This window comes from Camellia sinensis, chromosome 5 (genome assembly GCF_055761805.1).
Source record: "Camellia sinensis isolate YWXY chromosome 5, ASM5576180v1, whole genome shotgun sequence".
NCBI classification, from domain to species: domain Eukaryota; kingdom Viridiplantae; phylum Streptophyta; class Magnoliopsida; order Ericales; family Theaceae; genus Camellia; species Camellia sinensis.
Window position 1 is genome coordinate 70905952 of NC_138965.1, and position 20581 is coordinate 70926532.

Below are 20581 nucleotides of genomic sequence, written 5' to 3' on the forward strand. Positions count from 1 at the left end.
TCCAAACACGCTAAAATCATGTAAGGAATGGGAGAGAGGGAGAAACATAGAGACATATCCCCGTGTTTCAAAACAAGAAGGAAAACCTCTCAGCGTAGCACACACAAGAGAGGAAAGAGAAAATCTCTCAGCGTAGCACACGCGAGAGAGGAAAAGAAAATCTTTCAGCGTAGCACACGCGAGAGAGGAAAAGAAAAATCTCTATGCGTATCACACGCAAGAGAGGAAAGGAAGCATCTCTCTGCGTATCACATGCAAGAGAGGAAAGGATAAACCAAATGCGTGCCAAACGCGAAAGAAAGGGAAAACCGAAAGCGTGCGAAACGCGAAAAGAAGGACAACAAAACGCGTGTCAAATGCGGAAGGAAGGGGTAGATCCAAACGCATGCCAAATGCGAGAGGAGAAAGGTATCAGTCAAAACTGAACCAAAACATCTCTAACTGAACAGTACATACAATACTATGCATAAATAAGAAAGAAACTAAAAAGATAGAAACGTAATACAATGCATGATGCTTAAGGAAAGCGATAAACAGACAAACCGACGCTTTAGCAAGCACCTCACGAGGTGAGTGGCGGTGAACTGCTCTACTTTGACGGAGATCTCCCCCTGTGTTCCTCAAACACTAACCTCGTAGCGCAAAGTTTCTGAAATGCTGACAAGGAGCAACATCTGCTGGGGAAACCACGGATACCGCTTTTTTTCCTGATCATACTCACAACTTTCCCTATTCTTCAACGGGGTGACAGACTAGGTTGGATCAGTATCCAGAATCGAGGTGCATACCCGCTACCTCAACCTATGGGGCTTCCATACAGATTTCAAGCTGAGGATACACCTCTGGGTATTCAAACCATACTTTAGTCTCGGAAATTCCAAACCTTTGTGTTCTAGGCAACAACCATTCGAACTCTAGTTTCCACCGTCGCGATTGATCTCCCAGGAACTCATCGGAAACACAACCAAGATGCCTCTGGCAGGGATTGGTACTCCGGAAGAGCACTTTTGATTACCATTCTGGCACGAAAAAAGTTGACACAGTATTCAATTCACTGTGAACACACAGTTCGCATAGCACGCTGCTTATTCTGAACACACAGCTCGTAACACAGTACTCTGTTTATTTTGAACACATGGCTCATGCAGGACACTGCTAATTCTGAACACACAGCCCATTCCGAACACTGCTCATTCTGAACACACAGCCTATAACACAGCATTCTGTTCATTTTGAACACACGGGATGCAAAGACGGAATTTGCAGAAGTCGAAACAAACTCAGATGCTCCGAATTCTCCCTCTTTTCTTTTGCATCGCAGTTTGGAACCTAAAGCTTCAGATAGATCCTGGTTCTACTGTTCTCACATGACCTGCGTTAAACCCTGCGGTTTATGAAAGAACAAATTCTGTTTTGCACGAATGTGGAGAATGACACAACACTCTGAGCACAAAACGATTCATTTTTTTGTTTGAAATTGAAATGAGAAAAGGGTTCTCAAACGAGTATTGAGCCTGCAACTGACCACAGTTAAAACGACTCAACAAAGAAAAACAAAAGGTAAACAACCTAAACACAATCGAGTAACATTTGAAACGACTCAAAACAAGAATCGAAACAAACAAAACAACAAACACGAAATTTAGACGTATACAAAGACGAGAGACCTCCTTTCGCGAGGAGCCAGTTTCTCCGGGTATTGTTTCCCACCATTTCTCATTTGTGATCCTCACATCACTCGGCCCTCAGGCTCTGTTTTTCTGAAAAACACTTTTCCTCACTTTTTCTCTCCACGCACATCTCTCTATTCTTTATTCTCTGATTTTTTATCCCCATCCCGGGTGGTTGGTGGATAAACAAGAAGTCGTGGGCTCATGCCCAACATTATTAGCTCGCGGTTATTTCCTCTGATGACGTTTAGTCAATGCCCCGGATGAGGGAGTGGAATATCTTGATCCATTCCGATTCGTGCTTCGCACTTGGCTTGATACCTCGCTGCTCGGAGGGTGAGAGAGCTTTCAGCCCTTTGGCTATTAACCTCAGTTATGGCCTTTGTGGCGAATAAAGTGCCCTTCCTGGCAAGTATGTTGGCAATGGGGAAACAACAGAACACCTAACTCAACTGTGCCCCTACTCCATCATTTTAACCATTTTTTGTTTTGGCTTTCTACTAAAACAATTTTGACCAAAATGAGAGTTAGATTAACATACTTGTTCAATTTTTTGATTTAAAATCATGCAAGTCAGGTTATGAGCACTGAAAATTTTCCTTTTTTGGGTCCAAGAAATGGGCCAGTTTTGGAAAAATGGGATAATTTTCGAGGAAATTAGTCAACCTTAGTAAAAAAAAATCTCAAAAACTATTTTTACAAAAGCCACTGCTCGACCAACACAGAATTTACTCTTGAGATGCACACCCTCAGATCCAAAACAATGGAAAATTACCCCTTGTTTAACGGGCACTGTACGGTAACGGAAAGTTGCCCCTTGTTTGAATGGCGACTCATGGCAACGGAAAGTTGCCCCTTGTCTGAATAGCGCCGCAACATACTGTAAACAGTCCCCAAAGTGACAGTTACAACCAAACTCTCGAATTCAGAGAAGGCAAAGATAATCAAAAACCATTACATGGACACAATCAATTTGGAAGTGTTTGTGGCTGGACTTCAGAGCGAAGTTGCCTACGTATCCCAAACGTGGGAATCAAGCGTTACGTAGTTCAGGTTAAGGTACACTCATGTATTAACCCTCACCTTTTACGCTCTAACTTTTGCCAAGGTCGCCCTTCGGGGTTTTCAACCTTGCGAGCTATGTTCTCCTTTTCTTTTCATTTTTTTTTTTCATTCTTTTTTTTATTATTCTTTTCTTCTTTTCATTCTTTGCATTTTTTGCTTTTCTTTTCTTTTCTTTTTTCTTCTTTTTCTCGCTCTAACTTTTGCCTGGGTCGCCCCTTCGGGTTTTCGGCCCACCGAGCCTCTCAAGGGTGAAAGTGTAGCTTTGTCCATGTCAAATGGTTTTGAATCCTGAAATCATCTAAATCCAAGAGAACGGCCGCTGTTCGCTGACGATGCAGAAGTCCATTCAATAGGGGCTGAATTTGCCCCTAGTGTTGTGGATAGGAACTCAGTTGTTCTTCAGCAATACTTTCTTCTTTCCTCCCTTCTGGGATTTGGCATTCTTGCCGATCTTTGTTAACTTGAGAAATGTCCCAATTTTTGACTTTTCGAGCGCATCTGATAGTTTTTTCCCTAGTTCGAGGGTTGCTTCTGATCTAGCTTTGCAAGCTTCTTTTAACGACGTCTGACCTTCTTGATCTAACTTTTGTGCCCCTAATTCGAGAGCTGCTTCGAATTTGGCCACACAGTTCTCACATTGTGGTTGTCTTTTGAGCATTCCGAATCTAGGTTCAAGTTCTGAAAGCCAGGGATCGAGTCTCAGGGCTGAGAGCGATCCAAGGCTGCACAATCTCAAGAGTGATTCCACACAGGTCTTCGCAGGATCGCGCAAAACATTTTTTTTGAAATCTTTTAAGAAAAGTGACCAATCGCATGTGCTGAAGAAAGTGTAGAACCAATCTGGATCAAGCCAGGGTCCTTCTCAGTACTCACACTAACAACCATGATCTCAAACATTAAGGGCTTAGCATGCCTCTCTTTCTCTCGATTGATCAAATTTTTACAAATCACGAGGAATTCCTTCTTCTTCGTTTTCAACACAGTGTTTGAAAAGTTTTGAAAAAACTTAGGTTAATGCAATGATTTCGAAGCCCAGAAGAGAAGGTGAATGGACCGCCGTTTCATTCTAACTTCTGGTACAACTGGCGCAAGGCTAAAGCAAAACACAAGGGTGTGAAAGTCTCTGCTGTTTCATTCAGATCTATTGGCACAACTGGCTCCAAGGTAGAAACAGACTCAAAAGAAACGAAAAGACAAACACCAAACAAAACAGTAATGTCTGAGGTAACAGTCCCGGAATCACCCAACTCCTATACAATACGACTGCCTCGATACAACAAGACAGACCCGACTGACATAGTACAAAAAGGCTGACTATATACAAGACAACAAAACTGACTGAATACCCAAGTCAGAAAATACAAAAGCTAGCATTCGCAAATGGTCAAAATAGTGCGTGCCATGAGCCACATCTGAAGTAGACCGAGTGCTGCCTGCAGGTGGTCCAACCCCTAATTACATCACATTATCTTCCAGGTTCACAGATCCGGTGACAATAGACTTTGCTGAGCCTGGTGGGAGAATGACCTCGTTGTCAACCAAGTCCTGAACCTCGTAGCGAAGACGGAAGCAGTTGTCGGTGCTATGACCGGTTTGCTGGTGGTACGCGTAGTACATGGTAGCATCATGTGAGAGAGGGAGATTATTCGGGAGAGGCCGAGGCTCAAGGGGTTTCAGATGCCCCTTTTCAGCAAGGATTTGAAGGGCCTTGGAGAAAGGCATGTAGAGGGCATGGAAGACCCTGCGACCTCGGGGTAAATACTTCGAGGTTTGCTGACTTTTGCCAAACGCACTAGCAAAAGGATCGGTAGGTGCTGCCTTGGCTTTCTATTCTTTTCCAGGTGTAGGGTTAGGATTGGAAGGAACGGTTCTGGTACGACGGCCCCATCTCGATTTTCCCTTTGGCTTGAACCGCTTTCGGTCTGAGTGGGGAAGATGTCATCCACAGTCTTAGCCACAACTGCGAGTACTTGTTGCTTATTCAACTCCCCGACTTTTAGAGCCTCAACAGCTTGCCGAAATTGTTCATAGGGATTAGTGTCCACCTTCATCTTATTCTTTCCACTAGCCATAGCTTGGTGAAAGGTTTGGGTTGCTTGATCAAAGTGGAGCTTTGTTGTTCCCAACATGTCATTTCCGGAGCTTGAGACAGCTTCAGGTTGGCTGAGCTCAATTACGATTCGCTCCAGTAGCGGTGGCTCCTCCGGTATGAACTTCCCATCATACGATGCGGTTGGTGGCGGAGCCGACATTCCGTACACGAGATCAGCCACAGATCTCTGAAGGTCGCCAATCATTTCCATCAACTCAAATGTGGTGGGCTCACGAGCTTGAAACAACTGGGGCTCCCAGATCGGGTACGCGGCAGGTGACCTGGGTGGATGTTGCATTTCGACATCAGGCTCACCCTGCATGGTGGTTTCCTGGTTTAGTGCCGCTGCCATGACCACAATCTTTTTTGAACTCTAGGTCATCATAAGTCTACTGCACTGGACAGAGGTGTTGGGACTGGTGACTAACGGATCTGATGGACCGGTGAGCTTTGACTGGCTTCTTTTTGTCTTGCCTTTGCGAAGGAGAATACTAGTTGCTCTGAACTGAATCTCTGAACTGAAAGAGAAAATAGGCAACATCTCAGCCCAATCAATACAGACATGAACATTGCTAACTAACTGTATTTGACCACCTGATCACTGTTTCCCAAATTACTGCCCCAAAACTGAATCTGATACCCGCAGATATAACCGATTCTCAAAACACTGATGCCCGCTGGCCTGATACTCAGAATTGCAAACTGATACGTGTATTCTTGTAGAGGCACACTCTAAAAGCACATAACAAGCAAATGAGAGCCAAAAACACCCCTATGTTGGGGTAGGGTTTCACTGTCCTATTTTGTCAGGAACTAGGGTTTCACTACGCACACAACAGTTCAAACAACCTATAATCGGGTAAGCAACCTGTCCTTGTTTGCAATAGTCACTATGGATTCCAATATGCACTAGGTTGAATGGTCGAAAAGGGTGCTCCAGTAAAACCGAGACTTGTGTTCCCGTCGTGGCAGAGCCCATAACCGGTCAGCCTTATGGCACGCTTCTCAAAGCGGGCCTCCGGCAAACCGTTCAGGAATAGCATACGGCAGACATGGTGTCCTAGGCGCACCAATGCACATACAATGAAAGAAGCACATAAGTGTAAACAAAACAAGATATCATCAGTTCGAGTCAAGTTCTCCAAATCCCCAGCGGAGTCACCAGAAACTGTAGACGCGCCCCGAGGGCCTCATTGCTACAGTTCAAACTCAAATGTCACAGTTCTTAATCTGATCTCACAATGTGCGATGTGAGATTGATAAATCACCAAAGAGTCCAAATCCGGCAAATCGTTTGGAAAACTGATTTTTAAGAAAGAAGTGCAAACATGGACTGTTTTGCCAGATACAGAGTCGTCACCTAAATATTTTATTTTGGAGGAAATTTAGGAAACCCTGACTTGTGCCTAAGGCCACGTGTCCGTCATCACCAAAGTTGCCTTGGCTCGGGAACTTGGGTACGATTGGGGAAGGTCATCTATGAGCACCCCCTCTCGCCCGATCTAAGGATCAGCCTTTACTAACATGATATCTTGCTTTTGAGAACACATGTGTTCTTATTCTGATTAATTAGCTAGAATTACTATGTGATGCACACAACACACAAGTATAGACTAGATTGCCTAATTTGGAACCAAGCATCGCATATTCGTTTGTTTGGAAATGGTTTGAGTTTTGCTACTCACAAGTAGGCTAAAATGCGGATTTTGATGAATTATCCCAATTCAAGTAATCCAACCTTCACCCACGGGCAATCAGGCAGTTATATCACATAAGCAAATTGCCTCATGGCAAGCATGCTAAACATGGCAATCATTCACACAGCAACGATGCTAAAACATAAACACTCACCGAGTACTCCGAGCCAAAACAACAACTAGTTAGTAACCAATGCATGATCCTAGTTTATGTTAAGATGGCTAATGCAACGCATGCAAAATGCAACTAGAATAGGCTTGGCTATTTTAAGATGGCATATGAAATGTAGCTTGATACATGTATTCAAATAGGAATTAAATAAAATGTAGTTAGTATGATGCGCCGAGCCCGGTGCATGCAATACAAATGAATCAATGCCAACATGCGAAGCATAAGGATGCTAATTGAAACATGCCCTAAACTAACCATCAAAAGCAGGTAAGTAAAAGGGAGAAAGGTGTGGGGTTGGAAGACATTCACACACTCACGCACACTTATTACAAAGTCGCCCTCTCGACGGAGGGTCCGAATAAATAATACAAATCGAATAATAAATCAACTATCCTAGCTAATTAATTATTACAAACCCTTAATTAATTAACAAATTAATTACAAAATTGTCCAAATATGAAACTAAAAGAGGCCGCCACAACCCCACCTCGGAATGATTAGATGATGCATGCTCGATTGCCTCGCTAGGAAACCCATTGCCATGCCACATGTTGTCTCTATTTGCACTGTTCTGCATCTCTAAGAACTGTGAAAATATTTGTGATGCTTCTGAAACACTCCCTTAGCACCGTGGGAGGTCATCGGCCAAAAGATAGGACCACCGACCATTTGAAGATGGCTATCAACCATAAAATAGGCCATCGGCCATATTTTGGTAGCCGACCGGCACTAAAGATGGCCGACCGGCAATTCTTTCCTGCCGAATCCTGTTTTTGCTACAACAGAGGACAGACAATGCATGGCAAGGTATTTACAAGACAATGTATACGCGACCACCCTCCCTATCATGCTGTGAACTCAAAGAAGTATGGCTCTCGGCCCTCGGGCCACCAATCACGCATTTCAATGCATGATGGCCGAAGGTGCCAAGTGTGCAAATCAATGTGGAATGAATGCAACAAAACATATGAATGCCTAGAACTCTATCATGTTGGATCAAGAGTGTCGGCGACCGAGGATTGAGGCACGCTTCGTCACTTCAAGTACGAACGTCCCTTGTCCCTCATGTTTGGCTTGACACCCCAAACCGAACATAATGCAATGTATGTATGCCATATACAATGCAAAACATGCAACCAATGTAATGCAACATGAGCAATGCAACCTAATGCAATCGACCTAAGCATGCAAGCTAAGTCGATGTAACATGAGCATAACAAATGCAATGCAATGCAACCTAACATGCATCCGAACATGCAAGAATATGTGACAACACATCAAGCTGATGACAAGATGCAAGCTAACAAGCATGCAAAATGCAATTTAAGCACGCAAATATGCAATGAATGTAACAACATGTGAAGCAAACACATTTAGACCAATGTAATACATGCATGATGAACTTAACAAAGTGACATAAGCATGCAAGCATACAATGCAATAGGCATGCAACGACAATACCAATGATAAGCATGCAACAACATGCAATAGACCAAGTATGCAACAACATGCAAGGCAAGCATGCAACAACATACGGGAATGGTTAAATCAAAATGGGCAGCTCTCAAATAGGCCCAAATCAGTGGCCAAAATGCTAAGAGATAAGGGACAAAATCACATACAAACATGCATGCTAATTGGCCTATCACCTAAGCATAAAAGGGCAACCCTTAAGAACACTTAAAAGGAATGAAAAGCATGCAAATGTGGCAATATTGCATGCTCTGAAGCGATGCTAGGAGTGATGCCAAATCAAATAAACAAGTCAAGCGTGGCATGCTTAAGGCTTAAATCCTAAGATTAGTCAAGGGACTTGAACCAAAGCTACACAAAACAAAGAGCATATGGCAAGCATAACCTAAAACAATCCTAAGGTATACCAACGTGAGCCTAAAACATGCAAGAATCAAAGCCAAAACAGGCTAAAACAAAGGGGAGAAATCATGAGGCATGCAAGGCCACCAAAGAGGTGTTACACTACACCCAAGACAACCAAACATGGCATGATTTAAGCGACAAAAATCAAAGATATGACATGCTAAAATGAGCCCAAAAACCCACTTAGATGGCATCCCAAATGCCTAGGCATGATGGCATACACAATGACACATTCATGAAGCATAAAGCACTAACTCTTTAAAGCATCAAAAGAGTGATAAGTGCAAGTGTACAAGCATACTATATCGACTGAAATAACATGACAAGTGATGCCAAATCACTGAAATGGGCCAAATAAAACATGCTAGTGGCTTGAACACTCAAAGCTAACAAGCTAGATTGCATGGTGGCAATACAAAACACTGCAAGCATGACCAAAACAATGAAAAATAGAGCTTAAGCATGTTACAAAAAGCCTAAAAGCTTCATGCTGTTGAGCCAAAACATGCAAGCATGGTAGTCTAAATGCTAGGTACATGTTAAGGCAAATCGTGAGATTACATGACAAGTATACAAAGCATGCATGGTATGTCTAAACCAAGTCAAAACAGTGCTATATCATGGCAAAACAAAGCCTAATATATACTGAAATAAAGCTAAAACAAGCTAGGCAAACATGCTACAACATAAGCCATTTATGCAAGCATTAAAGACAACATGGAGAGGGGATGACCCTCTCCCATTTTGGATACCAAAACTACGTTTCCACGACTGAAAATCCTCTGGATTTCAGTGGTAGAGAGGAGATGCAAAGCTAAAAGCAAGGGGCCATAATGGATGGCCTAAAACAAGGCCTAACAAGGCCTTGGAGGGGGGAAACAACCCCAATCAAAAGAGAGGGAGATATAGAGATAGATAGATATAGAACTTCTAACCCTATATTCCTGAACCTCTGAGAAGGGAGGAGGGGCTCCTCTCTTATAGAAATCCAATTTGCAAAGCTTCTTGGAGAAGCTAAGCAAGGGGCAAATTCCTCCATACACGTGTATGGAGGGGGGGAATTGTGCATGCCAGCTGTGCTAGCTAGCACAAAATATCTGCAAAAAGCAAATGAAAAGGGTTCGGTTGAAAAATATGGCCGATTGACCAACAAAGGTGGCCGACCGACCAAATATAGTGCCGATCGGCCAACACTTTTGGCCGGTGGCAAGAAAAAGGGGCCAATGGCTTCATGCCTTGGCTGATGGGTTGAGGGGATGGCCAACAAGCCACCCTCTTCCCTCAGAATCAAAAGCACAAGTCCTTGGTCCACAACCAAGCACAAAACAGACAAGTTAAGAGATCTTGAGGCAAGACACGCAGCCGAGACCTCCGGGAACTCAAAACAAACACGAGCATGGATGATCATCGCGTGTTCAGACGATGACGTCCAAGTCTTGAGGACGATCAAAAATGGGGTGTCTACGTAGGGACTTTATGCTGCAGCAATAGATGAACCTAAAATGGGCCTCTCATTTGAACAAATATGAATAGCATTGATAATGGAAGTAGGATAAAAGGAATGATGTTCTATTAGAAAAACCATAAGCACCATCGTTCACAAGCTGCACCACTGATCAACGTGATTCTTGGATATACCCATCAAATGTGGGCCCAAAGACTCCAAATCTTTGGCCAAAACCAAACCAAGCCTTAAGTCCTATCAAATGGGGTCGGTTACATGAATCCTTCTTCTCCACGCGGCCCTATCAAAGGCTATTTCGTTAGTCAAATTAGGTAGATCCATATCTCTATTTACAACGCTAACCAACGCTAATCATTATAGTGATCCCAATTTTTCTCCGACCATTATTGTGTTCAAAACTCGGGTTCCGTGATTGTATGTTGTTGTCTATGTCTTGTTTCCTTCCTTTGATTCTTTAATTTGAGTTTTGGGACTTGTTGGGTGAGTTTAGAATAGGTTGGTTGTCTATTGGTACAAATGGTTGTTGCCCAGATTTTAGCCTCTTCGCTCGAGCGAGGCTTCTTGTGCTCGAGCGAGCCATGTGTAACTAGCATCTTCGCTCGAGCGAGGTTTCTTGGGCTTGAGCGAGGATTGAGGGTCTTCAGGTTTCTTTCTCAGACGCAGCTTTTCTGGGAAGATGTAAATTCTTCGCTCGAGCGAGGTTTCTTGCCCTTGAGCGAGCCTTGTGGAATTGTTTCTTTGCTTGAGTGAGACTTCTTACGCTTGAGCGTGCGTCTGCGTTGGTGGCAGACCTGAAGCTTTGCATTCTACGTTCCAGCGACGCTTCTTGCGCTCGAGCGAGGTCATTGTTGTGTTTGGTCGCTCGAGCGACAACTCTTTTACTCGAGCGAAGACCGCGTATATCAGTTCGTAGCAGAGCTTTTTTGCATCACTTTTTTATTTCTTTTCATCCTAAAACCCTAATCCGGCAGTTCCTCTCTCTAAAACTCTCTCTCTCTCTTTACAAATACTCTTTGATCCTTGTACCATTACTCTACTCCCTTTGAGAAAAAGGTAGAGAATTGTGGGCTTCCATTTGATCCAAAAAATGTGGAGTTTGGTCATCTTCAAAGTTTCCTCCTTCTTCTCCTTTGCTCTCCTAACTTTGAGGTAGGGATATTCTACTCTTTAATATGAGCTTTGACCTAGATATTTGTCATTTTGTATAAATGGTGGGATTTGGAAAGATTTTGGTAAAAGTTAAGGTTTGGGCTCTAAACTAACGGGGGTTTTCATGTTGATTTACAAAGTAACCTTGGGGGTTGGTGTATGAGGTTCTTTATTGTTGAAATGGTAAGATTTAGACCTATGGGTTGATGTTTTGGAAAAGGGAGAAATTTTTCCCATGAGTAGGAATAACTATTTATGTAAATAATGAAATTGGTTTGGGAATTATGAAATTAGGGGAATATGTGATTGAACGTTGTAGTTTGGTTTCATAAATCACACACCTATGGAATTTGATAAATTATCTGTTGATAGATTTATTTATATGTTTAGATATATCTGTTTTGGGCTATCGGTGGAGGATAGCTATGATTGTTGTAGAAACTACATGAGAATTAGGATGATTGAAACTAATCGATTGAATTATGTCATTGAATATAACGGTTTGATTAAACCATTGAATATGTGTTTTGATTAGTCATTGTATATAGCAAAGTGTTTAAATACATTGTATATGTATCATTGTTTGGGAAGAGATAGGGGATGTACTCCATTGTTTGGAAGGAGATAGAGGATGGACTCCATTGATAATTAAGTTGGCCGGAGTGTCCAGGGTGAAAGTCCCGAAATCTTATATATTTATGGATGCCGGTTCCCTCAGACGTGGTTCCATAAAATGGCAAGAAATAGAAGTGTTGGATTGATGAATGTAATGAATTGTGAACCATTGAGTTGTAGTCTCATATTGGTTGCTTTGATAATAATGAATTTGGTTAATTGATTTACCCGAAATGGAAGAATGGAAATGAATTGAGATATTGGCTATCTATATTAAATGACATTGAAAAGAATATGTGTTGGTTAAGAATGTTGCACATTTATTTGATGCTCATATTTTAGTTAATTCTCATATATTGTTTAGCATATCTCTACTGGGCTTTGGCTCACCCTACTTGGGAAACCATTTTCAGGTACAAGTGACATGCCGCCTCCAAGGGCATAGCTTGGGAGGCTTAGGGGCTGAAGCCTCCACTTTTGTGATTTCGTTTTTGTGTTGAATGTTTATTCAAGCCGAGGGCATTATATGTATAGAACTAGGACTTTTCTTTTGTTGTAACCAAGCGAAGTCTTGGAAAGATGTAAGCCCGTAGGACACTTATTCTGTTGTTAACATTTAGAGTTACATGCTATAGTTTCAGGATGAACATTTGTGAAAGTGTAATGCATATAATATCTTTTGTAATATTAACTCTGATGAATGGAAATATAACATTTCTATTATGTCTATAGATCTTGTGAATGATTGATTTATGTATTTTGTTTTAGGGCGTTACACTAGGCCTACCCCGTCACCTAACACTTCCATCTACCGTTACAGCATCACATCTCTTCACTACTGCCTCTGTTGGTCTCCATTGAATATGATCAAACCATCTCAATCGATTCTCTCTCAACTTATTTTCTATCGGTGCTACTCCTACCCATTCCCGAATACACTCGTTCCTAATTCTGTCTTGTTTAGTCTCGCCACACATCCACCTCAGCATTCTCATCTCAGCCACACTCATCTTATCTACATGTTCTTTCTTTGTTGCCCAACACTCTGTCCCATACAACATCGCTGGTCTAATAGCCGTTCTATAGAACTAACCTTTTAGTCTAGTGGGTATTCATTTATCGCACAGTACCCCAGACGCATTTCTCCACTTACACCATCCCGCCTTAATCCTATGGGCCACATCCGCATCAATCTCCCCTGCTGTTATGATAATCGACCCTAAATAACGAAAATGTTCACTCTTAGGCAATTCTTGGTTCTCAATCTTCACTTCTCCTCTGCTTTCATTGTTACTGTTACTAAATTTACACTCCGTGTAGTCTGTCTTAGTTCTGCTTATCCGAAATCCTTTAGATTCAAAAGCTTTTCTCCAAATCTCCAACTTTGTATTAACTCCTTCTCTAGTCTCATCCACCAGCACTATATCGTCTACAAAAAGCATACACCATGGCACGACATCCTGGATATTTCTCGTCAACTCATCCATAACTAAAGCAAAAAGATAAGGACTTAAGGTAGATCCTTGGTGTAACCCTACAGTGATAGGAAATTCATTTGTCTCTCTAGCAGGCGATCTAATAGTGGTCACTACCCCTTCATATATGTCCCTAATCACATCAATGTAATCTTTTTTCACCCCTTTCTTCGCCAACACCCACCATATTATATCCTGGGGCACTCTATCATAATCTTTCTCAAGGTCAATAAACATCATATGAATGTCTCTTTTCTTTTCTTTATACTTTTCTATTACTCTCCTCAAAAGATAGATTGCTTCCATTGTTGACCTGCCAGGCATAAACCTAAATTGATTCTCTGACACCTTTGTTATATCTCACAATCGACATTCTATCACCCTCTCTCACACTTTCATTATATGACACATTAGCTTGATTTCTCTATAGTTGTTGCAATTCTAGACATCTCCTTTATTCTTATAGATTGGCACTAAAATACTCTTCCTCCACTTATTTGGCATGTTCTTGGTTAACAAAATTTTGCTAAACAACCTAGTCAACCAAGCAACCCCATTTTTACCCAAACACTTCCAAGCTTCAATAGGGATATCATCTGGTCCTAAAGCCTTATTTGATTTCATCTTCTTAAGTGCAATCTCCATTTCAAAGTTCCTAATTCTGCAATAGAACCTATAGTCTTGGTTTATCGTATTACTGGCTATTTCTTCCCCTATTGTCGTACCTCCATGTTCCTCATTTAATAGTTTCTCAAAATAGTTCTTCCATCTTTTCTTAATCTCTTCATCCCTCACCAATACCTTAGAATCCTCACTCTTGATGCACTTGACTTGATTAAAATCTCTTGTTTTCCTCTCCTGTATCTTAGCAAGTTTGTATACCCTCTTCTCTCACTCCTTACTATCTAGTCTAGTGTATAAGTCATCATAAGCTTTCAACTTAGCCTCTCTCATTACTTTCTTGACCTCCTTATTAGCCAATCTATAGCTCTTAAGGTTTTCCTCAGTTCTATCATTTTGCCACTTTTTAAATTACTCTTTTTTTTCCTTAACTACCGCTTGGACCTCTTCTCTCCACCACCAAGTTTCCCTAGAGTTGGATTTCATTCCTTTCGACTCTCCAAGCACTTCCCTTGAGATTCTCCTCATAGAATTGGCCATCGAGTTCCACATAGTGTTAGCATCATCTTCCAAGTCCCAAGTACCTTCATTCTCCATTCTATTCTTAAATATTTTTAATTTATCCCCTTTTAGGTCTCACCATCTCGCCCTGCGACGCCCACCATTCTTCCTAGCTTGGTATTGCCCTTTAAAACATAAATCTAGTACCAAGATCCTATGTTGAGAGGTTAGGCTCTCTCCAGGAATCACTTTACAATTATTGCATTTTAGGCAGTCCACTTTTCTCACTAAGAAGTAATCTATTTGGCTCTTAACTGACCCACTCTTAAATGTTATCAAATGCTCCTCCCTCTTCTTATACATAGTATTGGCCACCACCAGGTCAGAAGCCAACGTAAAATCTAAGATATTCTCTCCAGCCTCATTTCTGTCACCAGAACCGTATCCACCATGCACCCTTTCATAACCTAGTTTATCTATGCCTACATGGCCATTAAAATCACCACTTATAACTAGGTTCTCTCCTACGGGTATCTCCTGTAAGATCTCATCCATTTGCTCACAAAAATCTCTCATAGTCTAATCATCTAATCCTACTTGAGGGGTGTATGCACTAATAACGTTAACTATATTCCCTCCAATAACTAGTTTAACTAACATAATCCTATCCCCTTTCCTACTGACCGCCACTACATTCTCCACAAGACCATTGGCAATTAAGATTCCTACCCCATTCCTACGTCTATCCTTACTACTATAATACAGTTTAAAATCGGTATCCTTAATTTTCCTAGCTTTCTCACCTGTCCACTTAGTTTCTTGTACGCAAGCTATACTAACTCTCTTCCTAATCATAACATTTTCCAACTCCATCGTCTTAACAATTAAGGTTCCTATATTCCAAGTGGCTACCCTAAACCTATAGTCTTGGAGTAGCTTCTTTACCCGCGCTCGTTGAACAAAATACAGGAACCTTTGCCAATTTTTCACCGCACCCAAGCGTCGATGCGGCACCCCTTGCTCACTTTTCGAAACACCCAGAGGCCGGTGCAACACGTAACTTAAGGGAAACGACCTAGTATTTAAACGATTCAAAGTAGGATTCATTGTTGAAAGGGTTGCTGCTTTTCTTCTTATGCCACCTAAAGGATTTGTGATTCTCCTGAAACATGATCCAAAATATTCTCTTGCAATACAACAACTCTCTGGCATTTCTTGCAATGATGTGCATGACTAGAAACTATTCCTTTATTCCCAGATGTTCCTACCTCATAGGAGACCTCTTCTGTTGGCAAGTTCAGATCAGCCCCAAAATTAAGAAGTGTCTATTCTTTCTCCATGATTGTAAGAATCACCTATCATCATAGAGCACATCATCCTTTCAAAAAATGGAAAGCCCCCAATAAATAATATCATATCATTACTTTCACAAATTGGGTAACAAGTAACACCCCTCTATTGTAGGGCCAAGAGGAACATGTATATGATGTTTCGTTTTGACATTTTATCAAACATATAAAAGACATAAATCGAACAGAAATTTGAAACAAGCACCAAAAACTCATCTGAAGAAAACAAAGCACCCTTCTCTCAAACCAAGACCTCCAAAAAAACAAATAAAAAGTCAAAATCTGTCAAACTATTTGCAAAAACAAAACCCAAACCTTAATTTCTTTAAAAAAAAAATCTTCTAATTTTGTAAAAGCTTAAAGATGAAGCACATCGTGTAAGATATAGATAGATAGAAAGAGTACTAGATATAGAAGTGAAGCTTCAAGTGCCCTAGTGCGATGCACATAATTTTGGATGAGAAGGTTTGGTAGAGCCAACGCACTTGGCTAGGTACGGTAGCTGGATATCATATTGCCGTGGAAAATTCTAATAATACAAACTCCAAATAAAGAGGTGTATCATTTGCTAGTTACTGTAGACTCGACTTTCTTCGTGCCCCCCTTTCGAAGAACCTCGAATTGGTCCTACAGTTTGGACTCCTGTCCCGATTCTGAATCTAATCTCACAAAGTGCAATGCGAGACTGATAAACACCAAAGAGTCCAAATCTAGCAATTGGTTTTTGAAAATCAATTTTGAATCAAAAAGCGCCAAACATGGACTACATTGCCGGATTACCGAGTTGCCACCTAAATATTTTATTTTTGGAAAATTTAGGAAACCTTGACTCGTGCCCAAGGCCACGTGTCCGTCATCACCAAATTTGCCTCGGCTCGGGAACTTGGGTACGAGAGGGGAAGGTTCTGAAATGAGAACCCCTGCTTGCCCGATCAAAGGATCGGCCTCTACTAAGCATGATATGTTGTTTCATAAACACATGTGTTCTTGTCCGGTTATTAGCTAACTTTATTATGTGACGCATACACAAGAAAGTATAGACTAAGTCACAAGATTTGGAACAAATCAACTCATGTTTGTTTGTGAAAATGGTTTGAAAATGCCACCCTTAAGTAGGCTAAAGCACAGATTTGCCACCAAACATGATGGGCTTTAAAACATTATTTGCCACTTTGCAAAGTGGGCTTAAAAAAACTCACATTTATCGAATTGTTCCAATTCAGGCAACAAAGCCTTCACCCACAGGCATTCATGTTGTTAAAAATTGAAGCACATAGCCTTATGGCAAGCATGCTATCATGGCAACACTCACACTCATGCAAGTATGCTAAAGCGTAAAACTTACAGTGTACTCTAAGCCAAAACAAAAGTAAGTTAGAAATATGCATGATCCTAACTATGCTAAAATGCCTAATGCAACACATGCAAAATGCAACTAAATAGGCTCGGCTATCTAAGATGGCATATGAATGCAACAATTTGATTCACATATTCAAAGAAGTATTGAAATACGATGCAGTTTGAATGGTGCACCGAGCCCGGTGCATGCAAGACAAATGAATGATGCAAACATCCAAGCATAAAGTATGCTAATCAAAACATGACCTAAACTAACCATCAAAAGCGGTTAAGTAAAAGGGAGAAACACGTGGGGTTGGAAGACATGCACACACACACACACCCTTATTACAACATTGCACCCTCTCGAAGAAGGGTTTGAATAAATAAGCTAAGCTAGGCTAACTAATCTAATTAAACTAATTAGACTAATTATTACACAACGAAATAAAGAAATAGCTAAGCTAAGCTACTTATTTAGTACAACACTTAACTAATTAGCAAACTAATTAATTAAATTACAACAAGATGGTAACTAAACATGTAAAGTATTAAGCTACACTGCCTCAGCTTTGCTTTAGGAAATTGAAGATGCATGCATTCGATTTTTCGCCCCGAAAAGCCTTTCGGTTTGCTCTTGAGAGGCTCTGTTTGCAGGGTTACTCCAAGAACTTTCTGGTCCACCTTACCAAACCAATGTTGAGGAATGCACCAGTGGCCTGCCGGCCATGAGTGCTTGCTGCCGGCCACCTGTCAGCCAAAAAGGTGTGCTGCCGGCCAAGGATGAAGCATTGTCGGCCACTGGTGTGCTGAATCACCACACTGTAACAGAGCACAAACAGAGGAAAACAGAGGGTTTTCCAAGGGTATGTTTGCACTGTGCCCCTCCTTATCATCTCAACACATCAAAGGAGTAGCGCTCTTGGATCCAAAACCACAAATCAAGCATTTTCAATGCACGATGGCCAAAGATCCAAGTTGTACACTTTTTAATAAATGCACAAAAACAAGACTCTAAGGGCCACTCCCCTATCATGCATGATCAAGGGTGATAGAGACTAAGATGATTTGGCTCATTTCATCACTTTGAGTATGAAATGGACCAATCTACCTTGTGTTCAATATAACGTCCAGTTGAACACATGCAATGCAAATACAACATGCTTATCTTGGTCATGTTTTACTAGTCCAATTCTTGTTTACTCATTTTAGCATTACCAAGTCATTCTTTAATTAGTTTGTCCAAGATGAGCGGCCTCTAATGAGAGAGGAGTCAACCAAAGGATGGTTTAAGACATGAGAGAGTTCATGCCTTTAGCTAGGATGAACCGTCAAAAGAGAGTTAAAGCCATTGAGCACAAGCTCTATCTCAAGCTTAAACACAACCATAAGGTTAACCAACCCTTAAACAAATAGAAAAATGAAGAAATGAGTGAGGTTACAGTCTTTTCAGTGCTGAAATGGCATGCAAAAGACACTAAATCATGCAAGCAACACATGCAAGGCATGCTAAGAGCCAAAAGCATCAAAACTAGTGAAGAACATTACATTAGAAGCATGCAATATCATGCTCAAATAACCAAACCAACTCTGGACAGAGCTAAGACATGCCAAAACAGTGGCTAAAACATGCTAAGATGGAAGCATAAATGGTACGAAAAACATGCTCGCATGTTGGCTCACAAACAAGACACAAAGCACAACTCTCAAAAGCAATAAAAGAGTGGAATATGTGAGGGTGTGACAGAGATAAATTCACTGAAATCATGTATAAAATGATGCTACAACATGCAATCATCTCATGCACAACATGTTAAGGGCCTTAACACACTAAACTAGTGAGGCCATTTACACTACAACCATGCAAAACTAGGCTTATATGACCAAGACCAGACAAAATAGAGCTAAAGCATGCTAAATTAGTAGCTAAAACATGCTGAGATCAAGTCACAAAGAGGTAGGAAAACATGCTCACATGTTAGGCTATCTACACATGCAAACAAGACACAAGGAGGGGAGGCCACCCCCTCTTATTTTGGACGTCAAAACATACTTTTTACCACTGAAAAACCTCTAAGTTTCAGTGGTTAAAAGGCCAAGAAAATCTGTTTTAAAAGCTTTGAAAAGAGGCTCAAAAGGCTTCACAAGCCAAAGAGCAAAGGGGAGGAGACCACCCCCTAACTAAACAAGACTCAAACCACCATTTTAAAACCTTAAAAATAGAATTTTTTAGAGGTTAAAACCAGCCTGAAAGCAGTGTAAAAAGATGGCCAAGCAATGAAAAACAGGGCTTAAAAGAGGTAAGTCTTTACCTTTGAAGCACAGCACTAAAACAGTTAAATTTCCAGGCCAAAACGAAGCTTAAGACCTCAAACCAGGCCTCAAAGAACCTTAGCTCCAAGGTGAAGGTATTTGGCCAAGGGTCTTGGTTCAAATATATAGAGAAAACTCACTTTCAAGCACAAAATAGGGGGAGAGAGAGAGAGAGAGAGAGAGGATTCTAGAGAGAGAAATTTTCCTCACAAGATTTTTGTAACCCCCTGCATGCAAGAGGATGACTTCTATATATAGAAGATACAAAACCCTCTCGTAAAGATCCAATCATCCACGTGTAAGCAGATGACCCAATCTGTGCAACAACTGGCACAAAATATTAGAAAAATATCTACTGATGCACTGGTGGCCGGCCGACCATCAGTGATGGCTGGTAGGGGCTCATTGATGGCCGGCAGGGCTCATCAATGGCTGGCAAGCCAAAGTCTATGGCCGACAGTGCCCAAAAGTGGTCGGCAGTGCACCAAAAATAACATGTTGGAAGCACCAAAACATGGTCCAGAAATGAGGCAGAATTGATGCAGGGTTTGGAAAGCTTAAACCTATGGCACTCCACCGCGGAATTCGAGTGCCCGACAAGCAATCAAACTTGTCACTGGATGTACCTGCAAGAATATCCAAGTCTTGAGGACGATGAAAAATGGGGTGTCTATAGTTACCCCTCTTTGACAGAACTCGAAAGTCATGAAATGACCGGAGTGAATGTCAAAGCCCAGAGACGACCCATTTTTGATAGGACGACTTGTCTATGCACCCGTGAGGCCATGAGCAATCCCCAAATGGAAATGTCTGCTTCAATTTTCTTCAGTTGCTTCAGTACAGCTTCTTTCTCTAATAGTTTATCTTTCTATTTTTCTGCTTCCTTGTCTTTCCCTGATGCCTCTGGCTGGTCCAGGTGTGGGGGCTTAAAGTACTGCCCACTTCGAATCATGTGATCAACTTCCTCAGTATACCACGTATTATCCGGCAGATTCTGTCCCCAGTCCTCATTAGTATGGGCAAGATGCAAATCATCGTCTTCCCACCACATTCCCTCAGTAACTAACAAACAACTGTCCGGTTCCGCTGTAGTTGTTCCTGTGTTCACAACACTTTCTATCCCGGCGAGGCCCTTGGCTTTTCTAGCCTTCTGATCAATCTCAATTCTCTCCTGTTCGAAC